We start from the raw sequence: 17,035 nt of genomic DNA on the forward strand, positions 1-17,035 counted from the left end.
AAAATTTCCACCCAACATATACATAACATAAAACTGAAAACTAGTCTAAAACTGTTGCTAGAAACCCATTGGATGCATCCATAGCTCATGTTTCTTGACTGTTCTGACTATCAGACATAGAAAAGCATTAATGCAACATAAACCATCGCTGAAATTCTCAATGGCATTTACTAACATGCGGTTGTCTATGAGACTAGCTGTAAACCATTGAAAACTGAGCGTAAACTAAACACCTATTGTGATCTGAGATTTAATCCAAACTGCTGCAAATGTGATCCCAAACTGATTGCAAAAACTGATACAAAATTGATCCCAACAGTAACCATAATCTGTTCTCAAACTAATCAAAAATTGAGTTGAAATTGATCAGAATTTGTCTCTAAACTAAGGCAAAAACTTATACTCAATTGATCATAAACTGGTGCAAAAGTTTAGTTTCAATGCCCAAGTGAAACTCATACTCATTTGCATGCATCTCACAATGACTAGTACACTAAGTAGTCAACTCATGGCAAACATACTGTCAACACAATACCTTGGATACGTGCTGAATATATCTAAGATCCACTACATACAAGAGTTGTCCACAGCTAGCAGAGTGGAAGTGCTGCCTTCCACTTGAGCATCAGGCAATGCCCTGAAACCTTACTCTACTAAGTCTAACTGAGCCCCAACTCTAACTGAAAGACATCTCAATAAAGTTACAACAACTAAGGATGGTTTGCCACGTCATTCTCTTCCATCCACTTTGCATCCATTGGTGAAACAATGCTAAAGCTTCACCAAGAAGCATATGGAAACTTTAACTTTACTTGCCTCAAACCCTTCAACATCTATAAACAGATAGGCTGCCCACCATTCAGCCTCATCTTTTTGTACAAGTTTCTCACTCTATCGTGAAGATTTTAGCCATTAACTACCTACCATCTACTATCTAGCCATCACCGACTATTTTCAACCGTCGCCTTGTTGTTTGAACGTCGCCATCTCTCGCTTCATCATAGCACCTGATTAGCCTGCGTTTTCAGCATCTAGTGCCATGCGACAAGCTACTACCATCTCTCCCACCAAGCGATCACTGTAGTACTTGTGTTTTTGTAGTCCAACAAGGTGTCTACATTAGCAAGCACCTCTCCTGTTGTCGCCTGACAATTCTCTGCCTCGAGTGATCAACTTCAGCCTTCCTTTGGTGGTACACTACTGCATTTACCAAATTTCAACCTTCGATTGCTGTGTTTTGGTGACCAGCCTACTACCCTTCATTATTCACCACTCTCTCATCTCCAACTAGTGGTCATAGCAGTTAGGATCCAGCTTTGGTGGACGTCACTCTCCGACACTGCATTGCTCTACCTTTGGGCATTCTATACACTCTTACATTCATTCACTTCAAAATTTCTTCTCTCTATGTTTGTCTCTGTGTTTGAGTTCCAAGTTTTGGAGTTTTGCATTTTCCGTTTAGGTTTTGAGTTTAGTTTGGCTCTGTCTGAGTCTTTGTGTTTCAGTTTGGGTCGTACATGCTGTGTTTCCTCAATGCAAACCCTAGCCTATCCTCACAACCCGGATACACTAGGCCTTGCACACCACGCATTGGTTGCTACAGGCCATAAAAAGTGTCATGTGTTCTCGTATGTGGTCTCTAACCCACCATAGCATGGAAACTAGTGTCACCACCAAAATAACATGGCTGCCTCATCATTGCATGCATGCCCTGCTGTCCAAAAAACATTCGATTCGCACTACCAAGATGGCCTTGCATATACATCATTTGCTTATGTTCACTATCCACACTTGGAATATCATGCTACTAAGTGGCTCTTCCTTCAATGCACCTTGTTGTCCCGAAGCTCTTGAAGACAATCTCCTGTTCTTGCCTTTGCTGCCCTCCTTTAAGGGGTTCAAAAAGTGTATGAACTAAGGATCATTTGACAATTGCACAAACATTTCAGTTGTTGTCTTCAACTGATCTTTAAACCGGTCATCTCCTCTTTCTCTTGTTAATCATCAACTTCTAAAGGCCTAGAAGGATCCACCTTTTGGTCTAATTCCCTCATTCTCAGCTTGTTGTCCAAGCTATGTGCCTTGTTCAAGATCACACATTGCATTTTTCCCAACACTTTATGAATTTTTAGATTAAGAGGCATCATCCCTACTTGATCCCATCTCACTATCTCAAGATATTCTTGCTATAATGCTCAGTTAATACAATTTCAGCACTAGAGCAAAGCTTCTAACCTTTCAATCAAGTGCCTCAGGCCTACCAATTCAAGGGAATTGATGGTGTCCTAGCAATGGAACCATGAAACCAGCCTTGCTCTTGCATCCAGTGGTAAATAACCTGATTTAACACTAATTACAACAAGCAAAAAATTCACACAAACTAAAAATGCAAATATTACTACTTTAATCTTGGACAATGGACAACCTATTGGCCCCAAAACTAGCGCCCCTTGCGGCATCTTTTTAACCTTTATTGCAAATGGATAGAGTACAACTAAGATCCTCTCACCTCCTCTACTAATACAAATGCCCCTTGCTGTCATAAATAACCAGCAAGCCTCCAAACCAATTTGCCCGTTGGTTGTTAGGGGTTGGCATTCACCCTAACCCTTTAAAGACAAATTTATTCCCAAATCTAATATTAGCTAGCTGGCCTCTTGAATCTCCCTAAAATTCCTCAATTTTTGTTTCTAGAATTCAAGTCCTGGACCCTCGACTATAAGCATGCATCCCAAGGTGACTATCAAACCCTAATTTCTACTACAAATTAAGGTTTTCACCTGAGATTAACTAAAATCTCTTCCTTTGATTGCTCAAATTGTTCAAAAATGTTGAGACAACTTGAGAGATGGATAGGGGATGAGAGAGACTATTGTAGAGAGAGAAACTTCAAAGTTTCATCGCGAGAAATGCTGAAAAACTATTGCTGCCCTGTTCAAACAACCATGGAAGCAATTACCTATGGCTTAGGACCACCAGACAGACCTCTGCTCCCTCTTGTATGTTGTCATCTATACCAAAAGAACCTTGGGCTGTTGTCACCTACTCTTGGAGAGCTCCAAACAACTGTTAGATGCTATAGGACTAATACCTAGTGGCTGCAAATCACATCAGCAACCTCTCCTTGCTCATGGACAAATTTTGCCAAGTGGCAACCTTCTAATCCCACTTTTCAGCATTGCCCAGTTTATTAAATTAATTTTTAACATATTAATTCTGAAAATTAATTTAATAATTATTCTAGTACTTAGAAAATTGATTTCACTAGCCAATAATTAAATTGGCTAAGCCAATTTTTCTTCCAAGTAGCCTTGAGCAGTTATTAGCCCTTAGACCAACATTAATCAACTAATTAATGTCTAGTCTCTAATGTCACCATTGACATTAGTGGCCAATAAATTGGTCTAGGCCAAAATCTGACACTAGGTACAACCTAGTACCTATCAAGCATAACTTATTAGAACTTTTGCCTTTGGCACCAACTGATATCTCGAGGTCTTGGGTCCCACAATGTGAAATAATTAATTTACACCTCACATGTGCAAGTGACATTAGCACATTTGATTAACTTTTAATCAAATGCTAAGCAAAGCAATAAACTTCATGTCCTCATAACAAATGCCACATCATAGTCTTCTAGCAATTGCCAGAGCTGCTACTTGCCAATGTGCACCCAAGTCTCTTGCCAAAATCTTCAATTAATTGTTATCAACCTGGTGTTCCACTTTATGTTCAAAAAAATGAGAATCTATGTATATTGGAAATGAAACCTCCAAAGACAAGTGGGTTATACCCATTAAACAATCATATTAATCAACATCTAGCCAAACACCATATGTCACATACAACCCAAGAATATGTGCCTAGTGCTTAAACAATTTTATTTGTCCACTAGTTATTGCCTAATATTTTTTCCCCTATCAAGCAACAGCATTCCCAACAATTCATCTAGAAGCCACAATGGTCCATCTATCAAGTCTCATACTACACCATAACTCCTAATTGGTACCTTGTGGTCCCATCCAAGTATTAATCTACCTATTGCCTATTGCCCATCCAATATGTAATCTACCATTCCTACCATACATCACATGTCTCCCCTATTGACCTCTACTGTGTCAGACACCTCCAATCCATCACATTATCCACTTCATTTGCTCATCATCTCCACAAGGCTGATCGTCTACCCATTGATCATGATAAGGTTTTTTAATTAAACCTTATCAATTAAGGTAACATTTATTTTCATTTAGCAGCAATTCACATAAGTTTGGGGCTTTTTCAATCTGAGGCCGATTTCTTAAAATTTCATCAACAATATTTGGGCCTTTACACGCTGGAGCCTTTTGACATCCATTCAAAGCCTTCAATCACACATTGAAGACTACCCAAGAACTCGCCTTCAATATTCAACATAAAATGACTCACCAAGCATCCAATGCTTGGCAAAGCCATCACAAGCAATCAACACTAATTGCAATGCCTTGAAATCAACATTGAGGATGAATTTTTTTAAAAAAAATTAAAAACTAAATTAAATTCTATACATATAAAATTTAATTTAAATTCTCATTTTAAAGAATAAGTTCTTAAAATATTAAGAATTAGACATTGCCTCTACTCAATGTAAGACCTTCCCATGATTGTTTTCTTATGTTTCATGTCACGGTTTCAATCACCCATGACCCAAAGGGAGATTTGTTAGTTAACCACATATTGTGTGCGTAAAAGTGAGTGTAACGTGCCCGCTCCTCAAATCGCGGGACACGTCTTAGCAGTCCATCGAGAGATATATCCAGAAGACGGCGCCCAATACTCCCAAGGAATGACACGGGGTTTGCCAACTAGGGTCTCTCGAATCTAGCCTGCAACGGAACTATAATCCGGCCGTTCCCACTAGGATTGACCTGAAGTCCGGGTTCCTAGTCAACATTGTCTAAGGTCATAGACCGACTTTTTCCTAACATTTCCTGTTAACATCTCCTTTGAGGAAAGCTCTCGGCTAACCGAGAACACCCTTCCATAGGATAGACCCATTGGTCACATCCACCACGCTTCTCTCGAGGGTTGTTTTAGTTATCTAATTACCTACCATGTTATGCTTGACACATAAAAGCAGCTTCCTTAATTAACCCGTTAGTCACAGGTTCCTTTACGTAATTTAGGCCACAGACATGAAGACAAGATAAAACAAGATCAAACACTTCCTTAACTTATCTTCGAATTAATGTGTGTCTCCTGTCCATACATGAGAATTAAGTGCTCCTTTTTGCCTCCGCAGAAAAATCCTTCCGTCTTTTAGCAATAAAACCCGAAGGTTTATCCTTCCAAGATTCCACCTTGTAACTAGTATCAAGACCTCGAGATCCCATCCCAAGTCACGTAGAATACTTGTGTAGGACCCGGAGGTATTTGGATTTACGGCCAGAGCCCCCCACTAGCACCCAAGCGTCCTCTACGCCAAGTGATTTCCACGGAGAGACCTCTCGCGGCGGGTTCGGTCCACATTCCTGGCGCGGATTCATAACCCCCTTGGTTAAGGTTTTCCGACTCGCCAGGGGGAGGGGGGGCAGCTAGCGCCATCCTTCCTTAATTAATCCTTTTATGAATCCATCACAACTAAGGCAAAACGAGCCTATCATTTCCAATCAAGAAAATATCATTTTCTACATCAAGCAAACACTTTACTTATAAACCGCTTGTCCTTAGTAAGATCTCCTCTTACCAAGGCAACCAGCCAATTCACTTAGAAATATCCTTTTCAAAACAACCAAGCATAAGCCTTGATCAACATTCCATTTAGAGTCAGCTTACTAGCCTAGCTTAAACTAGGAGGATATCCACTTCCAATAATCTAAGACAAGATCATTAAAAACAACTCACAAGCACTTGTGTTTAATCACTCAACTTCTTTTGAATCTCTCTTCCCCTTGGGTTTTATCCTAGGGTTCCAAGTTGTGAATCCTCGATTCTTTGCACGTCTTTTAACATAGTTGGTAATCTTTAAAACACATTAAATATATTGCAAGACTTGTCATACATTCTTTCCATCCTCTCTTAGTGCGATGCTATGCAGAATTTTGCCATCAAACTCATCTCCCGTGCACAAGGGTCGTTTAATAAACTGACACAATCTATGATCCTTAACTCCCTTCACATTTAGTCGATGACTTTTTTATCCTAATATGCATGCATTTGTGTGGCTTAAGTATATGAAAGCCTAAATTTCCATGCATTTGTGCATTTGCATGCTAAGAGCGGGAGCTATCATTTCATGTGTTTATTGTAATCACGGGCGCGAACCATGAATCCTAGATAACTGTTCATGTACTAGATTGGGAGAAAACCTATTATTTTATGTGAAATATTGTAAAAAACCTATCATTTCATGTGTGTAAACCTATGCCGAAATCCATTTCTCATTATTTCATGCATACAAGCTTATCAATATCCTATCATGTAAGTCTACTCTCACGTTTCCTTTAATGAATGTAAGATCTTAAATTAATTTTTTAACGCTTAGAACCTGGGCTTGATTTGTGTGTGCTGCGTTGGTCCTTCCCCTTGTCCCTCCAGCATTACCGGTGGCTTGGATGCCTACACTTCCCACGACTTTCTTCTTGGGTGCCATTCACCTCGCGGAGATTGGACAGTCCGGTCCTTGACGGGTTTCGGGTAGATATGTTTGGTTGGAAAAGACCATTGGACGGGGTTCGTTGCCGAGAGAATGGTTTGGGTGACTTGTGGCGGTTACTCTCTTTCTCTCTCTTCTTCTTCTTTTTCTCCTCTCCTCCTTTCTTTCTCCCTCTCTTCTTCTTCTACTCTCCTACTCTCTTCTTCTTCTTTCTTACTCTCCTACTCTCTCTCCCTCTCCTCTTCTCCTTTCCTCTACTCTCTCTTCTTTTCCTTCTCTCTTATTTCACTACTCTCTCTCTCCTTCCTCTTTTCCTTCTCTCTTATCTCTCTACTCTCTCTCTCCTCTTCTTCTCTTCTACTACTCTTCTCTTCTTCTCTTCTCTTTCTCACTCCTTTTTGTATCTCCTATTCCTCTTCTCTCTTCTCTCCTTCTCTCTCTCCCTCTTCTTCTCCTTCACCTTCTCTCTCTCCCTCTTCTCCTACTCTTTTCTCTCCCTCTTCCCCTCCTCCTCCTCCTTCTCTCCCTTCTCTCTTCTCCCTCCTCACTTCTCTCTCCTCTCCTCTCTCTCCCTCTGCTTCTCCTTCTACTCTTCTCTCTCCCTCTTCCCCTCCTCCTCTCCCTTCTCCTCTCTTCTCCGTCCTCACTTCTTCTCTCTTCTCTCCCTCTTCCTCTTCTTCTCCTTCTTCACCTTCTCTCTCTCCCTCTTCTTCTCCTACTCCTCTTCTCTCTCCCTCTTCCCCTCCTCTCCCTTCTCCTCTCTTCTCCCTCCTCACTTCTTCTCCCTTCTCCTCCTTCACCTTCTCTCTCCCTCTTCCCCTCCTTTCTGGAAAGCCTCAATGCGCTCGCTCCACATGCGCACGGTGCCACCCTCTGACCACAGCTCCTCGCGAGCCTCTTGCAGACCCAGCTTAAACTTCCCCCCTTTCCTCTGAAAAAGGGGGGCTACTTCATCGAATAGGAAAGGGGAGGGTGTAATTCGCCCCCGGGGGGGAGGGGTCGCTGCCACCTGCATGCCCCCCAGCTCCCACACGTCACCCCCCCCCCCCTCTCTCTCTCTCTCTCTCTCTCTCTCTCCCCCCCGCCATGCCACAGTAGAGGGAGAGAGAGGGAGAGATTTTTTAAAAAAATTAAAAAATTGAGGGGGGGGGGGGGGGGGGGGGGGGGGGGGGAGGGACTGTTCCTATGGGGGAGCACGGGGGTCACCGGGGGGGAAAGAGACATTACATCCTCTTCCCCTTAGAGGGATCGAGATGTCCTCATCTCGAGAGAAATTGGGGAAGACAACGCAATTGGGGCTTATAACCTGTGGGTTAGGGCCCATTACACTTTCACTCCGCAACCCTGATTACTCAAATTCTCATCTTAAAATAACAACTTGCTATAACTCATAGAATGCAATAGGATTTATTCCAAGTACAGGACTTATTATCTTGAGAGGATCTTCCTAGGACATCTAGTCATCCTCAAAGGTTACAACAGGCTCCAAGCCTTCATCGTCATGTGGTTCATAATATGAACCAAAAGTATAGTTTAGACAGCTTCATTTGACCGCACGTTCCTGATTCTCAAGGTCCAACTCAGGACAATCTGTTTGGATGTATCCTAGTTCATTGCAGTGGAAACATCGGCGGTTGGGACATCTCTTACGAATGTGTCCTATCTCTCCGCACTTGTTGCACCTCCTGTCTTGATCTAGTGAGTCATCATAGTTGCTTGATTTAAGTTCTTGGACGATTGGATTCACTCGGAGTAATGCGTCTTGCAAGTCCGTTGGGCGCATTGATTCCAACGAGTGTTTATGGGTGAATTCAACCCAGCACAAAAGCTTGAAACCTGTTGTGTCGTGTCCATTGGGAGTGCATACTTTAGGAGTGAAACGAACTTCGAATAGTATACTTCAAGGGATAATCCTAGCTGCTTCAAGTCATAGAATTTATTCATCTTTTGTGTGCGGTAGGCAGGTGGCAGATACCTCCCTCGCACAGCTTCCTTAAGCTTATTCCAAGTGACGGTCCCCTCCGAGATCGCTTGGTCTCTGCACCACTGTTTCCACCAAAGTCTTGCTTCGCCAGTAAGCTTAAGTTTGGCGAGCATGGCTTGGTTAGCAGGTGCAGTTCCTACTGCCTCAAAATAGTCCTCCATGGACTCAATCCAGATCTCGGCGTCAACTTGAACAGTTCGTCCCTTGCCATCAAACTCGGGTGGCTTAATTTGCTTGAGAAGGAACTTCTTCTCTTGCATGTCAACATTCGTGGGTGCAGAAGGTGCCTGACAATCAAGCCATACCACTTAGGTTATTTAGGGTGTCTATGATCCGAACATTAATCAATCATGCATCATTAAGAAGTTTTGCTCTGATATCAACTGTAACGTGCCCGCTCCTCAAATCGCAGGACACGTCTTAGCAGTCCATCGAGAGATATATCCAGAAGACGTCGCCCAGCACTCCCAAGGAATGACACGGGGTTTGCCAACTAGAGTCTCTCGAGTCTGGCTCGCTGCAACGGAACTAATCCAGCTGTTCCCACTAGGATCAACCTGAAGTTCGGGTTCCTAGTCAACATTGTCTAAGGTCATAGACCGACTTTTTCCTAACATTTCCTGTTAACATCTCCTTTGAGGAAAGCTCTCGACTGACCGAGACCACTCTTCCATACGATAGACCCATTAGTCACATCCACCACGCTTCCCTCGAGGGTTGTTTTAGTAATCTATTTACCTACCACGTTATGCTTGACACATAAAAGCAGCTTCCTTAATTAACCCATTAGTCACAACTTCCTTTACGTAATTTAGGCCACAGACACGAAGACAAGATAAAACAAGATCAAATACTTCCTTAACTTATCTTCGGATTAATATGTGTCTCCTACCCATACAGGAGAATTAAGTGCTCCTTTCTGCCTCCGCAGAAAAATCCTTCCGTCTTTCGGTAATAAAGCCCGAACGTTTATCCTTCTAAGATTCCGCCTTGTAACTAGTATCAAGACCTCGAGATCCCGTCCCGAGTCACGTAGAATACTTGTGTAGGGCCCGGAGGCATTGGGATTTACGGCCAGAGCCCCCACTGGCACCCAAGCGTCCTCCTATGCTAAGTGATTTCCACGGAGAGACCTCTTGCGGCATATCGGTCCACATTCCCGGCGCGGATTCATAACCCCCTTGGTTAGGGTTTGCCGGCTCACGAGGGGGTAGCTAGTGTTGAGATTCAGCAATCACACTCACTAACAGCCTCTTTGTACGGAGCTTCAGGGCCAAGGACATGCAGGCTTACCTATCCCATATGCACAGTGGTGCCTACTACAGTTTCCTACTTTCCTATAAAGCATTGTACTTGCTTCCTTTTCTTAATGCAATGATAGTACTCTTTTCTTTCCAGTAAAGTGTCAATGTCATTGTCCACACACAAGATTGTGTTTATGAGTTCAAGTCTCAATCTTGAAACCTAATTCACTTGTGTGACAGTCAATGTCTAAGTCTATGTCTACATGAGTTTTCTTCCCGTCTTTGAACCACCATAGCCATGCTCTAGATCCGTGTTTCTCACATGGTATCAGAGCGCAGTTGAGCATGGCTTAGCATGTTTCAGGTCCTCTCTCTGCTCTCTCAGCTTCTCACAATTTCTATGCAGCTCAACTCAAGTGTTTGACTTCATCTCCAACTCTATTTTCACTCTCTACCCCTTGGCAGCCATAGCCAACCTGCAACCTACCTCTGTTGGAGGAGCTGGATCTCCACTTACACTTGCCTCCTTCTGAGAAATTGTCTCCCACTTCAAGGCGCTTCATCCCAACACCTCAATCCCTAACATTGGTGACTTATAGCTCCAACATTGCGTAATTCGTCGGTCGCAGTCTAAAAAACAGCGCCTTCTGTTCGTACAGCCCAACGTCCATCTGCACAGCGCGATTCATCCCGAGTCATTAGGGCTTTTGAAGCCTATTACTTAGGCTATCTCTAGCTTGAATCTTGAGGCATATGGTTCACGCTACGAGCTGGAATCTCAGAAAAACCAGTCGTGCAGAAACCCTAAAAGAAGACCGCCATAGCTTTTTGAGCTCAAGCTCATCTCTCACTTCATTTCTCACTCCTGCCACTTAAAGCAAGTCTAAGCCACTCTGATCAGAATCCTCCAGCAAGATTTCAACATCCAACAAGCAATCTTTAAAGATCTTGAAGACTTGGAAGATTCGAAGCATTCAAGGACAAGCATTGTGAGATCCCACTACTTGTGTCTCTTAACACATTTGGTGGCTGATCAATCTCAATCAAGTGAAGCCATTGTGAAACTCAGAAGATTTGGAAGATTCTTGAAGTTTTGAAAAGACCTCAAGATCAAGTTCAAGATTGAAGGACACGCATCAAGAACCATCATCAAGTTTAACCATAGTATCTTTTGATACTACATAGTGTGTTTTCACACTGACATTGGTTGCGTTTTTTGACACATTAGATTTCAACTCTCTTGCTGGTCATTTGCTACTGATTTGCTGCTGATCTTGCAACCTCAACATGGGAAAAGACTCTCCAAATGCTCGATTCAAAGGAGTCGGGTTTCACACCTGGCAAACCCACATCAAGCTCATCCTGATGAAGAAGGTTCTCTGGACCATCACAAATGGCAAAGAAAAGAAACCTCGAGATGTGGACCTTACAGTTACTTGGCAGAAGAATGATGACAAGGCACAAGCCATCATTAAGCTAGAATTGGATGACAACTACATCCATCATGTGGATGCCTGTGACACGTCCCATGACACTTGGGACAAATTGGATACCTTATTTGGTGCATAGTCAAAGTCGTCTAAGTATGGTCTATTGATTGAATTTTTCCGACTTGATATGAAGCCTCATACGTCCCTGGCATCCCATCTGAATTACATGGAAAGCCTGCTTACTCAACTTGCAGGGATAAAGCTAAAAATGGACGAAGATATTTGTATTGGTGTCTTGTTAAAAAGTTTGCCTCCTGCCTATGATAATGTATCAACCACTCTAACCAATATGCCTGATCCTCAACTTGTTGATATTAAAGCCTCTCTGCTAGAGGAAGAAAAGAAACTTAAAAGCAAAGAAGAGCCTAGCACTTCAAAGGATGAACAAATGTTATATGTAAACAACAAATACAAAGGTAAAAAGGAACCGCTCTTTTGTGACTTCTGCAAAAGGACCGGACACACTGAGAAGTTCTGTCATGCTAGGAAGAGGTCCCAAAAGGCCTATCTTGCAGCTGTGAAAGAAGAAGAAGACCATGGACCAAAAGATGAAGATGAAGATGAAGACCACCAGGATCGGAAGGGCAAGACTCATTAGTCCTTCTACTCTCATTACTCTGATAGACTGTTTTAAAAGCCTTGTATTTCCTTCCCCTAATGCTTCTTGTCATAAGCTTTGTAAACTCCTCATGTAACCTGGCACTACAGTCCCTGTACACTTTGTGAGGCCCCTGTTACAGCCTCTGGATGTCCATCATGTTTTGGTGCCCACACTTAGCCTTTTCTGCGATAGCCTCTGGTGTCTACCATGTTTGTGGTGTGCCCACACTTTACAGGTGGTTCTCATTACAGCCTCTACACACTTTGTGCCTTTCTAGTTGTGATTGAGGAGGGGTGTTGAGATTCAGCAATCACACTCACTAATAGCCTCTTTGTACGGAGCTTCAGGACCAAGGACATGCAGGCTTACCTATCCCATATGCACACTGGTGCCTACTGCAGTTTCCTACTTTCCTATAAAGCATTGTACTTGCTTCCTTTTCTTAATGCAATGATAGTACTCTTTTCTTTCCAGTAAAGTGTCAGTGTCATTGTCCACACACAAGATTGTGTTTATGAGTTCAAGTCTCAATCTTGAAACCTAATTCACTTGTGTGACAGTCAGTGTCTAAGTCTATGTCTACATGAGTTTTCTTCCCGTCTTTGAACCACCATAGCCATGCTCTAGATCCGTGTTTCTCACAGCTAGCGCCATCCTTCCTTAATTAATCCTTTTATGAATCCATCACAACTAAGGCAAAACGAGCCTATCATTTCCAATCAAGAAAATATCATTTTCTACATCAAGCAATCACTTTGCTTATAAACCGCTTGTCCTTAGTAAGATCTCCTCTTACCAAGGCAACCAGCCAATTCACTTAGAAATATCCTTTTCAAAACAACCAAGCATAAGCCTTGATCAACATTCCATTTAGAGTCATCTTACTAGCCTAGCTTAAACTAGGAGGATATCCACTTTCAATAATCTAAGACAAGATCATTAAAAACAACTCACAAGCACGTATGTTAATCACTCAACTTCTTTTGAATCTCTCTTCCCCTTAGGTTTTATCCTAGGGCTCTAAGTTGTGAATCCTCGATTCTTTGCACGTCTTTTAACATACTTGGTAATCTTTAAAACACATTAAATATATTGCAAGACTTGTCATACATTCTTTCCATCCTCTCTTAGTGCGATGCTATGCAGAATTTTGCCATCAAACTCATCTCCCGTGCACAAGGGTCGTTTAATAAACTGACACAATCTACGATCCTTAACTCCCTTCACATTTAGTCGATGACTTTTTTATCCTAATATGCATGCATTTGTATGGCTTAAGTACATGAAAGCCTAAATTTCCATGCATTTGTGCATTTGCATGCTAAGAACGGGAGCTATCATTTCATGTGCGTAAACCTATGCCAAAATCCATTTCTTATTATTTCATACATGCAAGCTTATCAATATCCTATCATGTAAGTCTACTCTCATGTTTCCTTAAATGAATGTAAGATCTTAAATACATTTTTTAATGCTTAGAACTTGGGCTTGATTCGTGTGCTGCGTTGGTCGTTCCGCTCGTCCCTCCAGCATTACCGGTGGCTTAGACGCCTACGCTTCCCGCGACTTTCTTCTTGGGAGCCATTCGCCTTGCGGAGATTGGGCAGTCCGGTCAGGTTTCGGGTAGATATGTTTGGTTGGGAAAGATTGTTGGACGGGGTTCGTTGCCGAGAGAATGGTTTGGGTGACTTGTGGTGGTTACTCTCTTTCTCTCTATTCTTTTTCTTTTTCTCCTCTCCTCCTTTCTTTCTCCCTCTCTTCTTCTTCTACTCTCCTACTCTCTTCTTCTTCTTTCTTACTCTCCTACTCTCTCTCCCTCTCCTTCTCTTCTTCTCCTTTCCTCTACTCTCTCTTCTTTTCCTTCTCTCTTATTTCACTACTCTCTCTCCCTCTTTTCCTTCTCTCTTATCTCTACTCTCTCTCTCCTCTTCTTCTCTTCTTCTACTACTCTTCCCTTCTTCTCTTCTCTTTCTCACTCCTTTTTCTATCTCCTATTCTTCTTCTCTCTTCTCTCCTTCTCTCTCTTCCTCTTCTCCTTTTTCACCTTCTCTCTCTCCCTCTTCTTCTCCTACTTCTCTTTTCTCTCCCTCTTCCCCTCCTCCTCTCCCTTCTCTCCTCCCTCCTCACTTCTTCTCTCTCCTCTCCTCTCTCTCCCTCTTCTTCTCCTTCTTCACCTTCTCTCTCTCCCTCTTTTTCTCCTACTCCTCTTCTCTCTCCCTCTTCCCCTCCTCTCCCTTCTCCTCTCTTCTCCCTCCTCACTTCTCTCTTCTCTCCTCTCTCTCCCTCTTCTCCTTCACCTTCTCTCTCTCACTCTTCCCCTCCTTTCTGGAAAGCCTCAATGCACTCACTCCACACGCGTAGGGTGCCGCCCTCTGACCACAGCTCCTCGCAAGCCTCTTGCAAGCCCAAATCAAACTTCCCCCCTTTCCTCTGAAAAAGAGCAGCTACTTGATTGAATAGAAAAGGGGGGGGGTGTAATTCGCCCCCAGGAGGGGGGGGGTGTGTACAGACGATGGAGTGGGGGGCCGGTGCCCTATGCGAGGGAGGAGGGGGAGGTTTTATAGGGGGGGTCGTTGCCACCTGCGGCCTGCATGCCCCCCAACTCCCACACGTCACCCTCTCTCTCTCTCTCTCTCTCTCTCTCTGCCATGCCACGGTAGGGGGAGAGAGAGGGAGAGATTTTTTTTTTTTTAATTAAAAATTAGGGCGGGGGGGACTGTTCCTATGGGGGGAGACATTACAGTGAGTGTCTAGGTGTGAGCACCTTTTACACTACCTTAGCATTAAATAAGTATCAAATGTGTAGGTACATACTTGAGCCCATATATTTAGGTCCTATCAATGGTACTTTCATCAATCATTCTATTGTCATTCATCTATCTTAGTTCAGCTTTGGTGCTTGTGCAGTTCTCTCTCTCTCTCTCATCTCCATGGAGTTCCATCTGCCTTCACTGTCCATCCTTCGCAAGCTCCTCACCCCACAAAAACATTAATGCAACGCAAAAAGTAGGACAAAACTCAAAACTGTGACATTGGAACACCAGATGCAAGGCCAAATCATCTATATTAGAAGCCAAGCTGAATCACCATTTCACATCAGCACAAGTTCACATTCTATAGGAAAGTTCTTCCATCCAATAAGGTGACATGAGAAGTTATTCTACAGCTTTGTTTTCATTAGGGGACCTATCTGTTACCTTTTCTGCTACATCATAGAGGTGTCCAACAGCATCTTTTTCCCAAAATGGAGCTACCCACTTAACGCATTCATCAGGTGAGTCTGCTCTAGCTTTTGTTGTTTGTTAGATGACTGATTACAAGAGGCCACAGACTGCTACATAATTGGCAGTAGGGTGTTTCTCCTGCTTCCCTCTGAATAAAGAAATTGACTCTAGTCTCTGATTGAGAATCCTGGGACATCAGTTGCTTTCAATGAAATACACCTGGCTAGAGCTGTGAATGCCAAGCTGTTTGAAGGAGGATCTTTTAGTCAAATGCAGCTCCGATTAACCTACCTGTGACACCACTCTGCTCTTCTAGTTTTCGAGTGTTTTTGTGCTCTACTGTGTCTAATTTGATCAAATGTGACTTAAAGAGTGTTAAATTATCTGTCACACAACCATTGCCGAGTTATAAAAAAAATGTGTGGCAGGTCAGCAATCACTCTATACACAATGGCACCCAAATCCAGCTATTGACTTAGCAAGCAGTTTCTACATGACTGGCATTAAAGTTATTGGCCTCCAAAATTGCAACTTGGAAGGACCAAACAATGCAGTCCATCCTATCCAGAAGCTAGTGTAATCACTCCATCCAAGCCTTTGATTCAAAACAACTAGCATAGTTGCTCTGAGAAAAATCAAAGACTCTGGTTGGAAATAAGTAGCAGACGTGCTCTGAGGAACTCCCAGGCTGCATAAAAACTCCACAGTCAATCCATCCCCACCAGGAGTTCTCCAACATCCCACATTAAGTGCAACTGCATCTAAGTCATCCGTCATAAATGGACTTTCTATACTTGTGGCTTCAAGTGGATTGCCGACAAATTGTTTCTCAATTTGGATAACATTTATGAGTTCAAAATCCCTCCAACATTTTCAACTAGAAAAGTAAGCTTTACAACTGTGCAATGTGCAATCTTTATAAAATATATCCCTTGTCTACAACATTGCTTTTTTTTTCCTAGCCAAAATTTGGTAGGTTTTAGGCATACAATCGTAAGTAACCATCTATAAAGCATTTGCAGCTTAAACCTCATGAGATTGGACCTCAAAATAGTACATATAACGTAGAAATTTTGACAAGCATGGCAAAGCTTGTTTCACGAGCGCCTTTTAATAGAAAGGATACCATCCATGTATTGAGAGGTTAATCTTGGATTGATAGTGGATTGACACCTGAAAGTGTTTGGGAGGGACTTGTTCATGTCTTGGGCCAAGATAGTCCCCCAGGAGTGTTGCTAGAAATCTGATACTCAGTTGGCAGTTCACATTCACATGGAAACTGCTACCTTGGTCAGTAAGGGTGATACATAGGTATCCAGGACAAAGGTGGAGAGGGTAGCCATCAACATGGTTCTAGAACACTAGATCCAGTGAGAATAGGGGGTCAAACTTTCGTCACTTCATTGAGTTACAAAATGGTGCACAAAGCATTTGCTTGCAGGGGTGTAACCAGCTAGTGAAGCTGTACATCTCAAACAGAAGAACTTGTATGGAAATGGTGAAGAAGTGATCATAACAAAAATATGCACGTGTGCATTCATGCACACATGCATCATAGTGCTACAAAGAACAGCAAATGAAACAGCCATCAACCAAAAAAATGTCATTTACCTTATGAATACCATCACTTTAACAGTAAAGCTTTGCCCTCATCAAGAGATTTAATGTGCAAACCTAAAGTTCTAACGTCTTTGAGATGAATGAACATGATGACCTATAAGGAATAACCAGTCAAGCATACCCTTGTGCCCTGTTCATCCGGCTAAACATTGATATAGGAAAGAGCTTCAGTACCCTCTTCCTGCTCTGAGCTGCCATTTGGGTACATATTACACTCATGTGAAAGCAACAACTTAAA

General features: G+C 42.6%; 1 protein-coding gene across 1 annotated transcript in view; it reads right to left on the minus strand.

Annotated features, from left to right (window-relative positions):
* LOC148041479 (uncharacterized) overlaps positions 1–17,035 on the minus strand; it is a 33,769-nt gene that overhangs the window by 15,322 nt on the left and 1,412 nt on the right. The window lies entirely within an intron of this gene.

The sequence above is a fragment of the Lygodium microphyllum genome, chromosome 1 (genome assembly GCF_053477565.2).
Source record: "Lygodium microphyllum isolate KBCC chromosome 1, Lygodium_microphyllum_v1.1.10, whole genome shotgun sequence".
In the NCBI taxonomy this organism is placed as follows: domain Eukaryota; kingdom Viridiplantae; phylum Streptophyta; class Polypodiopsida; order Schizaeales; family Lygodiaceae; genus Lygodium; species Lygodium microphyllum.